Below are 12,522 nucleotides of genomic sequence, written 5' to 3' on the forward strand. Positions count from 1 at the left end.
TCTTCCGTCCAGGCAATCAATGGTGCCCAGATCTTCATACCCCTCTTCCTCTTGTCCCTCCCTTTGTTCTTATAAATGGCAACCTCTAGACTGCAGGTCGCCAATAGTCGAGCTCTCCATTCGAAAAATGATGGGGGTATTGGATCTATCCAGGCAGAGGCGATACACATCCTGAAGATGGCCATACCAACAAATATTAGCCCCTGTTCCTCGCTTGGACGGCCGTTGTTGGAAACCCCCAACAATACTTCTGTATTTGCAATGTTAATCTTACACTGTAAAATCCTTGATAGAAAGTCGGAGATTTCAGATAGAACTTTAGTTAAAACAGGGCATGAAGCAAACATATGCGTTATATCGGCTGCCGGAAGAGTACATCTTGGACAAAACGTTCCATTCCCCGTCCCCCATTTTGCGAGTCTTTCAGGAGTGTAATAAAGTGAGAAAAATGTTTTGAAAAATTGTGCCTGAAGTTTCATAGACATTAAGGGCCTCATGTAGGTAAATAAATTTTACCGGTTCTTAAATACCGAGCCGTACCGAATCTGTAAATTAGAATCGGTAAGTTATATGTAGGTAAAAATTCGGTAACAGTTACCGATTCGGTAACAGTCGGTAAATACGAATCGGAATTCACCGAATCGGTAAATACCGAGGTGGTATTTACCGAATCGGTAAATACCGAATCGGTATGTACGGATTCGGTAAATCAAATCACATGACTTGACGAAACAGCCAATCCAGTGCAACGACAGCCCACCCAACCAGGAAGTGCCCACACCCAGGCAGGTGTACATCATTAGCCGAAGTGGCCACACCCAGGCAGGTGTACATAATCAGCCGACCCTGGAGAGGCTTGGAGTGCAGAGGAGAGGCAGGGAGCCGTTGCATGTGCGAGCGGGTAAACGAACAGCATGTCCAGCCAGAGAACACAGAAAGACAGAGGGGAAAGGAGGAGGAAGCTGAAATTTAGCCCCAAGGAACTCCAGGTGCTGGTGGAGGAGGTGGTGAAGCAGCACCAGAAGCTGTTTGGAAGGCAATCCCTGCAAGTGCCTGAGGCTGAAAAGCGCAACATATGGCTGGCCATCCAGGCGCAGGTCAATGCTGTGGGAGTGACCCACAGGGACATTGAGGTGCTCAAAAAGCGCTGGTATGACCTCAGGATTGTAACCAAGAGGAAGATGGGCGACATCCAGAAGGAGGCCAGCCAGACCGGAGGTGGAACCAACAGGGCACCTGCCCTCACCGAACTGGAGGAGCTGGTGGCGGCCACAATCGAGCAAGAGAGCGTCGTGGGTCTTGGGGACGCCGACAGCTCTGCCAGAGCCGCAACACACCAAGGTAAGATGAAAGCACAGCAATGTTGCCCCCCCTACCCCTATCCCACATCCCCCATTGTGAAACGAGAATCACACTGCAGTCCACACGTGTCAGTGCAGACAGGCAATGCATTCCGGGAGATGTAGTCAGGGCAACACTAACCATGACGTAAATGTTACAGGGCAACAAGGCATGTCACGCACTCGAGGCACAAGGAGACAGGGGACATATTGGAATGTGAAATGATTTATTGTGACGCTTGCAATGCAGCCCTTCGGGGACACTGAGCCAATGTTGTATTTCTGTCCACAGATGTGACATCATGCAGGACAGGGCATGCTGTAGGAGGGACGGCACACCGGCCACATAAATCACCTCTAGCCAGCACAAGTGCAGACCAGGGAGCAGGCCCACTGGCAGCCGCACCACCAACACAGCCAGCCTCGCCGCACACAGAGCCAGCATCACCTCACCGAGAGCCAGCATCACCACCACCAGAGCCAGCATCGCCACTCATGTTCGATTCACCGGCCACATCTCCGCTTGCAGGTGTGAGAATGAGGAGGCGTCCAGCAGCCAGGCTACGAGCCTTAGACACCTCGTCAGACGACAGCATGGGCCCAGAAGACCGCACCGGGCCCCAGGAAGGGAGCCATGCCACTGTGCCCCACACCTCACAGGCAGCACAGACGGAAGCAAGAGGGCGCCGCAGGTCGCGTGTCCAGAGTCCACCAGCACCCACTGACGGCCATGGTGTCTTCTTGGGGCTCGAGGGCCAAATGTTGAAGCAACAGCGCCTGCAATCAAAGGCAGTCATGTCAGTCCAGAGGCACATGCGGGTGATGAAGACAACATTAGTCAACATGGACACTAACATTAGCGGCATGGCTGCGGGCATTCGGGACATGTCCCAGTCAATCCAGCAGTTGTGCAGCAAATTAGATGCTGACATCGAAGCACGGCGCCGGGAACGCCAGAGACGGGACACCACCAGCAGGGCACTCAACCGTCTGGCAACTGCGACTTCTCTGCTGTGCCGGCGCTCTGTGACGATGCAGGAGGGCCTAACACAGTGCTGCAGCGACCTGTCTCGGGGGATGGTGCAGGTGACAAGTGCACTAGGGGTGCTATTGACTAGTCAGGCGTCGACAACTGCTGCAGGGGATGCTGCGGAGAGCATCGACACCAGCAGCAGCATCACACCCCCCGTCCCAGAAGCACGCAGGAGCAGCAGGCGGCTTGGGGTTGGCTCTAGTGAGGATGCACAGGCCGTGCAATCCACCACTGCAGCGCGTATGCGCAAACATTGATGTGGCCCTGCTTAGCCACTTCCCATTGGGTGACGTAACCCTGGACATACTCCTTGTATAGATGGTATATTGCCAGATTGGCCTGTTCATGTGTTCATGGCGTGGTGCCACATTAAAACTACGTCAGGACTTCTCACAACTCGCTGTGTCCCCTTACTTACTCAGAAATAGTTGCATGTGATCACTGCCCGTCTCTCTCTCCCATCGATTGCAGTTGGCACTCTAGCTGCGTTGCCCTCTGGCTGGCCTGACTCATCCTCGTTGTCCTCAAAATATGTCAGTTCCACATCTGTACCTTTTTTCGTGGCAAGGTTGTGCAGCATTGCACAAGTGGCAATAATCTTGCAGCAGGTGATGGGTTTGTACTGGCGTGCGCCTCCGCTCTTGTGGAGGCAGCGGAACCTGCTCTTCAGTAGTCCAAACGTGCGCTCCACCACATTGCGTGTTGTTTTGTGTGCCACGTTGTATCGTCTCTCACTCTGGGTTGCTGGGTGTAGGTAGGGAGTGAGGATGAATGACCGGCATGCATATGCACTGTCGCCTGGATGAGTAAAAGGGAACCATCAGTAACAAGCCTCTATGCACTATGATTTGCAGGTTTCAAGGGGCGTCACTGTTACTTACCTAGCAGGTATCCCTCTCCGAATTCTCCGGCACTCAGTCGTGTGTAGATCCCACTATTCTGGAAGATGTAAGAGTCGTGGGTGCTCCCCGGAAACTTTGCAACTATATCTGTGATGATGTTCCCTGCATCACAGATCACCTGCACATTGATGGAGTGGGTGGACTTCCTGTTCCTGTAGATGTGCTCTGTATCAGCTGGAGGACAGATTGGGATGTGTGTACCATCAATACAGCCGATGACATGGGGGAACTGTGCCATGTGATAAAAGTCAGTTTTTGTTTTCTGCAGTGCAGCCTGTGTGTTCGGGAAGCTTATGTAGTGGTGCATTCTCTGCATCATGGCATCCAGGAACTTCCTGAAGAAACGTGACAGGCAACTCTGGGATACCCCACCCACCGCAGCTATCACCACCTGATAACAGCCGGATGCCAACAGATGTAGGCTGCAGAGCACCTGCACATGTGGGGGTATGGCGTGCGCCCTTCTTATTGGATGGTCCAGGAGTGGGTGTAGGTCCCTGATTAAGTCCATGATGGTTTCGGGGTCTAGCCTGTACCTCTCATGTATCTCTGCATCAGTCAGCTGGAATAGTGTGATGCGCTGTCTGTGGATTTGTTCCTCCCGTCGCCACACCCTCAGTCCTGCTGCCTGTAGACGTAGGCGCCTTGCAATGACGTACATAGCGGCCATGTTGTCCACGCTGTTGCATTTTGGGTTTGATTATATGCATTGTTGATGGTTACCACCTGCTTTCAATCCGTGTTAATTACCGACTCTTATTTACCGATTTTACTGGATTTCTTAATTACCGAGTGCTCCTACATGTCATTTTAGATTTTACCACTTCATATTTACCACTTCATGTTTACCGATTCGTTAATTTTGTCTTCGGTAAATATGAATCGGTATTTTAGAATTCGGTAAATATGATTCCGTATTTACCGCCTAATATTTACCGAAAAGTCGTTTTTGGACTCCTACATCTCACTTGTCTGAATACCGGTCGGTAACGGCATATTTACCGAAAATCGGCCGTTACCGACCGGTATTTGGCTACCTACATGAGGCCCTTAATGAGTTAATGACATATCATAGGCATTGCAAGGGATTTGGGATATAACCCCCAGTCTGGTCTGAAATGTCGTCAGATGTTTGTTAATATCATCGGGTAATAGAGCATTTAATCCAGCATATAACTCTCCAATTCTAGGGGTCTTAACTAGTCTAAATTTTTCTATAATATCACACCGATGAAATTTGATAGGGCCACCCGTTTTCCTACTTAAAAAATCTCTCACCTGGAGAAATTTAAAAAAATCTTGATTTGTCAGATGGAACTCAATTTTTAATTCATTGAATGATTTTATTCCCCTATCAGAAAAAAAACAACCTAGTCGTCTAACACCTAGTTCAGCCCATCTTTGTATATATATATCATTAAATATTTCTGGAAGATCCACATTCTGAAGCACGGGGGTATAATATGAATATCGACCTAGACCGATTAGTTTTTTTATATTACGCCATACTTTGAAAATGCTGGAAATAGTTTTAAATTTTACTTTTTTGAAGTAGTCATCGTTCATATGGCGCCACAGACAACCAATACTGTCTTCACCCAAGATTAGTTCTTGCGGGGTGGGTGTAATATGACCAATTGGGTTCTCCATTAAGAGACTATTGCTGTATTTTAGTACAGTGGCCCAATAGTATAGTTTAAAGTTAGGTAGGGACCATCCCCCACGTTCTCTAGGTAAAGTGATCCATCTAAGTGCTCTACGTGATTTATTATATCCCCAAATAAAATGTGAAAACATAGAATCAATGTTTTAAAAAATTAGTGGGGAAAATTCAAGACAAATGGCTCTAAAGAAATATAAGAATTTAGGAAAAAATAACATTTTAACCACATTACATCTTCCACCAATAGTTAAATGTAGATTGTGTAGCCGAGATAATTCTTTTTTAGTTTGAGTTATTAGGGTGTGGTAAATAAAATTCCTTTACCGGGACTTAATTTGATACAGAAACATAATAAAAATAGCTCAGTAAAATGAGAGGCAGAATCCGTGGTATTAGAGGTTCGGAATGGGCTTTATTCCAATGGACGATTATAATCGGTTGCTCCAAGTTCCATCACCACGGGGGTTCAGGAAGTGAAGTACATACTTTATTGACAAGAAATGACTTTTATAGTACATACATTACAATGAAGCGAATGCAGTAGGCGTAACAATTGATAAGGAAAATGACGATTCATATGCGTAACCGAAAATGGGTGTAATAAGGAGTAAAAAGGAACATAATTGGTTATGATGTCATATATAGGTGGATCTATAAGATAATACTTGGCATAGATGCGCGCGCAGCAGCATGACGTGTAATTGACGTACAACTAGGGGGTGAAGGGGACTTGACATTTAGCTCTACATGTGGAGACGAAAAGTCTGGGGGGTCAAGTCAACCTAATCCCAAATCATATCTAACATCCTATGTTTAAAGAACTATGTTATCCACAAAAGAAGGACTCTCGGACAGAATCTATTCTATACTGACGGTGCGTGCGTGTACAAGCGTCTAAGTGTCTACACTAAATGCGAGGGGGTAGTAATTTTCCATGGTAACGGGGCTATGAATTACTTGCATGAGGACAGAGAAGCCGAGCCTTTGCTCAGTAGCTGGAAGAATGTTTACTTAATTTGCTAGACAGGAATGCATCGGCTAAGGAGTGAAGCAGATAATTCGAAGGTGAAATACAGTTCTTGGCAGAGAATAGGCTGATGTCAGGCTTCGTGAGCCGCGCAGAGAATGAGACAAAGTTCATGGTCACAGATGCAGGCTCAGACTCGAGTTTTCAGAGACAGAAGGCAAGAGGAGTTTGATGACAGAATCAGGGCCTACTTGCCTGGACTGTAAAATGGCATAAGTGAACCATACAAAGCCGGTGGCCTTTCATACTTAGGAATGGAATATCTGGCCTATTCATGGCGGATCTGACAGAGGACATGTTGACGGTGGACGCACATGTATTTGCGTCTTCATAACTGGAACTGGAGGGAACATACATGTACTTGTGATTCATACATGGAACCGTTGGGGTCCAAGATAGGGGACATAACTGATCAGAAAAATCCATATTTCCACATTCCCTCCTTGTCCCCTACTTGCCCGTTAAGAGATATCAATCTTCATCAATCCATTGATCTGTTCATATAACATCATTTGTTCTTCTTTCTTCTTCCGTGACGAATGAAATCTTGGTGGTGGAATACACGATGTGGCACACAGACCACAAATCGCTGGTCCACATTGTAGACATAGACAGCAACTGAATAGTATGAGAAGGCCAATACCTAGGAAGGATAAAACTCTCCATCCCCAGGCTGATATCACACTCCAAAACCAACCGGACCACGTCCAAGTGCCTGGGTTCTGGTGTATCTGGCTTACAATCTTATGAAGGCGAGTTATGGCTTTATATACAGATGGCGAATTTTCTGGTATGAATACGCAGCAGCTTGATCCGATGACCCTACAAGCTCCGCCCCTATCAGCTAGGATGACGTCAAGGACAAGACGATTTTGAAGCACAACAATCCGCATAGCAGACTGCTCTTCTGTTAAATTGCCTAAGGCGGAAATAGTCTCATTCACTACTGCTTCAAGGGTTCTAGTTAATCTACGTATCAGCTTACTATTAGTAACAGTACCTATATAGGGAAAGATGCCTTTATTGAAATCTACATACTTGTCCCATGCCGTCTCAGTATAATCGACAATTGGGAGATCTCTCCGCTCTCTATTGTGTACTAAATGAATATTTCTGTAATAATCAGGAGGAGCTAGGAAAACAGGTGGCAAAAGGAATGCAATGTAGCAGGTACCATCCCAATCTAGAGGTAGACGCATATATGCAGTCTGACCACATATAAAGTAGGAGTGGCGATAAGCTCTAAATGAAGATTTGCCTTGATCACTGAATTCTACTATAGTAGTGCATTTACTATGGCCCATATGTATGGAACCAACCTTTCTTACACACAATTCACCCTTTACTGGGAATACTGACATGGTGGGCAAAATTAGTTCAACTTCGGATTCGACATTCAGAATCATGAGATTAGGTGTAAAATTACCTAATCCATATACTTCATTTTCTAGATCAGTTCCTGTTCTTTTGGGGCGACCCTCCTTGTCAGGGTAGCAGACCTTGAGTAAAACTAGGTTCAGGTTTCCCCATACCCAATGATCTTGGTAAACTGCTGTGTCTGAGTCTATGGAATTGATTAAACTAAACCATGCTCCACAGGAGCCATTATGTGTAAACGGATGTGGAAAGAAAGGCAGGACTCCTTCATAATTCTGATAGGGAGGGAGCCGGCCACACACCCAACAATTAGTGGCATTACTAGTCTGATGGGAATGATGTAACATACTAATGAAAGTGTTATTGCGCAGCGCAAGTCTATAAGACAATTCATGCGGAGGTAAGTCACTAAAAGAATGTTCAGCAGTAACATTGTAAACATTTCTGGCAATAGGGTAATATATGTGCAACAATATACTTGCAGTAATTATTAAAAGACTTAAGAAAAACAAGATTAATAATGTCACTATGCAGTGGCTACGCAGTGATTTACAATACGCCTGTCGTTTCAACATTTTCCGGGTGCTTTCTCTACTTAGGTCCAAGGGATACATGTCAGAGACAATTCAACCGCTTCACCTTGGAGAGGACTTAAACAATCAAATTGCTCGACTGGTTGGGCCTAAGCTTTAGTTTATAGTGTTCAGAGTTGCTCTGTTCAACAAAAGGAAGTTTTGAGTCAATGGGTGAAGACACACGAGGTGGGCTGTTTACATCTGCAGGAAGTCCATGAAATTTCTTGATATGACTTGAATGAATCCAGCCTTTCCTGCCTTCAATCTTCACGGCTGTTCTTGTGGTCAGCAGGACCAACTTGGGTGACTTCCACCTGGGCTCCAGCTGAGTCTTTCGGTCGAAATTCCTCACAAGTACGAGGTCCCCCGGAACTACGTCATGGGGTTTCACCTCAGTGTTGTCGGGAAAGGCTGCAGCTACCTGTGAACGACAAGATTGTAGTGCAGACATCAAGGAAGCCAGGTAATCTGTCAGCATATTACAGTCAATATCAGTTATTTTGCGTGGTATGGGCGTCCCCCACATATTTGGTGGTCTGCCGAAGATCACCTCATACGGGGATAGCCCTGTTCGAGAGTGTGCTACCATTCTCATGTAAAAGAGTGCAACGGGTAACGCTACTACCCAGTCGACACCTTTCTCTCTGCATATTTTGGACAATCTGATTTTCAGTATCTGGTTATGTCTTTCTACGAGACCTGCTGCCTCGGGGTGTCGGACACAGTGGAATTTCCACTGATAACCTAACAGAAGTGAGACATGTTTCATTAATTCGGATGAGAACGGCTGGCCGTTATCTGAGTGAACAACACGTGGTAAACCGTATCGTGGGAAGAATTCTCGAACCAACTGTTTGGCAGTAGTCGGGGCAGTGTAATCTGAAACCGGGTATGCCTCCGTCCAACGGGACAGAGCGCAGACAACTACGAGAACATATTTGAATCCTCGACATCGTTCCATCTGGATATAATCCATCTGGAGTACTTCAAAAGGGTGATTAGGAGGATGAAATCCACCTTGTTCTACGGGAACGCTTTTTCCTGGGTTGAACTGGCAGCAGATCATACAGGTACGGACCTTTTGTTTGGCTGCTGCTCGTAAATGTTTATTGAACCAAATGTGTTGAATGCTGTCTAGCATAGCTTTTTCTCCTAGATGTGCTGGACTATGTATAGTGTTAACTATAACTTGGACCATTGAATCAGGAAGGAACCACACAGACTTTTCCTTCATCATCCATCCTTGGTCCGTTTGGATCCCTCCTAATTCAGTCCATTTCTTTATTTCGTCTGGTGTAGCATGTGTCTGTATGTCAATTACATCAAGAGTAGGATCTTTAACTGTCATACAATGTGTCGGCATCGGGACTATTGTCTTTGTCATGTCGGGGGTTTGAGTTTGAGCAGTCTGTTTAGCTGTTCTGTCGGCTAGATCATTGCCTTGGGAAATGATATCAGTAACCTTCGTATGAGCCTTACATTTCATAATTGATATTGCAGTGGGTAGATGTATTGCATCTAATAAGGCATGAATGAGGGGTCCGTGCTGAATGTGGGCACCGTGGGAAGTTAAATAGCCTCTCTCTCGCCACAGCACGCCGAAGTCATGTACAACTCCGAATGCATAACGTGAATCAGTGTATATGTTGACTTTTTTATTCGTTGCTTGAATACAGGCTTGTGTCAGAGCGATGAGCTCTGCGGCTTGAGCTGACAAAGTATTTATACGATTAGTTTCAATGACTTCAGTATCTGTTGTGACTGCGTAAGCGGCCACTAACTCTCCTGTACTTGTTCTCATACATGAACCGTCTACATACAACGTCAGGTCTGGATCTGACAATGGGACATCGGTTAAGTCTTGTCTGGGTTTTGTCGTTATAGTAATAACTTCAATACAGTCATGAGCTAGTGGGTCTGTTCCGGTTACTGGCAAAAGTGTGGCAGGATTCAATGTGTTACAGCGTCTGATTTCTATATGTGGCTGAAACAATGTAAGTTCGTACCCTGTAAGTCGCGCTATAGTCAAGTGTTGTGTTTGCGTTCTATTTACAAGAACCTCTACTGCGTGTGGTACTTGAACTGTCAATGGATGTCCTAACACTATGGCATCGCTTTGTCTGATTGCTAAAGCTGTCGCTGCCACTGATTTTAGGCATGCAGGCAAAGCCTGAGCTACAGGATCTAATGTACTAGAAAAATAAGCACATGGTTTGTGTGCTCATGCTTGTTCCTGTGTGAGTACTGACAAGGCAGTACCTTCGCGTTCTGTAACAAAGAGTGTAAACTGTTTTCTGTAACATGGCGTTGCTAAAACAGGTGCTTGACATAGAGCTTTCTTTAGGCTTTCAAAAGCTTGTGTATGTTCCTGAGTCCAAGGGAGAACAGTCGATGTGGCTGCCTCCTGTGTTGTCAACTGAATGAGTGGTTTTGCTAGAAATGCATACTGAGGGATCCACTGCCTACAATATGAAGTGAGGCCTATGAAAGCCCGCACCTCCTTTTGCGTCTTGGGTATTGGCATGTTAGCTATTAACTGAATGCGGTCCGGTGTAAGCTGCCTTCCCTCCTTGGACAGCGAGTGTCCAAGATAAATAACTCGCTGGACACAGAATTGCAGCTTAGAAGGGGACACCTTGTGCCCCTTTTCGGCTAGAAATTGTAAAACTGTCAGTGATGCTTTTTCACATTCCGGTTCGCTTCTCGCGGTGATCAGCAGATCATCGACATATTGAAGCAGAGCAGTGTTAACTGGCATATGGATACTGTCTAGTTCTCGTTTCAGTGCTTGGCTATAGATGCTGGGGCTTTCTGTAAATCCTTGAGGTGCGCATGAGAATTTAAAGCTACGCCCATTTAAACTAAATCCGAACAAATATTGGCTTTCCGGATCTATTGGGACGCTGAAAAATGCATTCTTGAGATCAATTACAGTAAAGAATGTTGCTTCGGAATCAATAGCTGTCAGTAATGACGAGATATCTGGGACCACAGGGAATTGTGGCACAATGCATTTGTTTAACTCGCGCAGATCAATAACCAATCGATAGACTGGCGGGGCCTTTGGATCTGTTTGTTTAAGAATCGGAATTATCGGTGAATTACATACATTGGAGTCGGTTTCCACAACCACTCCTTGGGTAATAAGCTCGTCAATGATTTGTAGTAAAGCCACTACAGCATCTGGTGGTAACTTGTATTGTCGCATTCGTGGTAGCACCACTCCTGCCTTTAATGTGACTCGATATGGTGTAATATTCAAGCATCCAACATCAGTAGGGCCTTGTGCCCATAGATGTGTAGGTAAAGTCTGCAGTCGGGGATCCATGTCTCTAGACACATAATGACCTTTAAAGTCACGTAAAAACAACCTTACTCCTTCCGGAGAACAACATAATTTAGCTCCCAGAGCTTTCAGTGTTTTTATTCCTAACAAGTTTTCTGGACATGATTTAGTAAGCAATAAATCTGTAGTTCGGGTCAGAGGTCCTATCGTAAGTGGAAGTGGCTGTGATACTTCATTAACAATAGGTTTTCCTGAAAAACCAAGGGAAATATTCTGAGAGCCTGAGAGGGGTGCCCCTGGAACTTCACTACGTTTTATAGTTGTTCGACTTGCCCCTGTATCAAGTAAAAATTTTCTATCTTGGCCTAATAATTCACTATGTACATAAGGTCCTTCTTGATCTACTGGGATTTCAATAAGGGGTAAGTCAACTTCCCTCTCTAGGCTTTTTCATGCGTAACGCTGGTACTCAGGATATTCATACTGTGCGGTCTGATACATTTGTCGTGTTGTTGTCTGTGTGGCAGCAACAGGCAGCGCTGGTGCAGCTGGCACAAACTGTATAGACTGTTGTGCGGCTGGCATGGCCTGTGCATGCTGCGGAGCTCCTTGTTCATTCTGATCTTGTCTAAGTGGCCGTGGTCTTTCTTGTGTTTTACCTATGGCGATATTATGTTTTAAAACTGGACAATCGTGTACGTAATGACCTGGCTTTTTACAATAATTACATGTCCCTTTTACAGGTCCTGCTGAATCGGAATGTGTCATACCCTTTTTATGTCCTTCAGCTGGAACTGTCTGGGAAACTAGCATTTTCATTTTCGTGTCTTTCATGCGTCTGTGTTCATGTTCTTGTTCCTCTCTAATTCTATTGTGATGGTACTGTAACATTTGTAACATTTGTGATGGAGTGTTACCTTGCCAGGTACTCTCGAATTTTAATACTCTATTCTTTACTTGGGGCAGGGCATTTTCTACTAATTTTGTTACAAACAGATGCGGGTATGATTCGCTACTTGCTTTTATGCCACTATTTATACCAAAACATTTTTCAAATCGGGCATAGTAATCACTAGTGTCTTCATCTTGCTTCTGCTTACAGGCTGAAATTGTACCCCAATCTTCCTTTTTCGTAGTTAATAAACGTGGCAGTACCTGTACTAGTAAACTTGGTAGTGCTTTAGTTTTATCCCCAAGTCCTGCTCCTGCAGTTCGGGCCTTTTCTTCCGCTTCTAACACTGACCATTCTATCTTTTGGTCTCCTACCTCCCACTCTTTTTCCTTGAGTTTCTCATAAATACCAGCAGGCATCAATACCT

Source organism: Triturus cristatus, chromosome 7, assembly GCF_964204655.1.
Source record: "Triturus cristatus chromosome 7, aTriCri1.1, whole genome shotgun sequence".
Taxonomy (NCBI): Eukaryota; Metazoa; Chordata; class Amphibia; order Caudata; family Salamandridae; genus Triturus; species Triturus cristatus.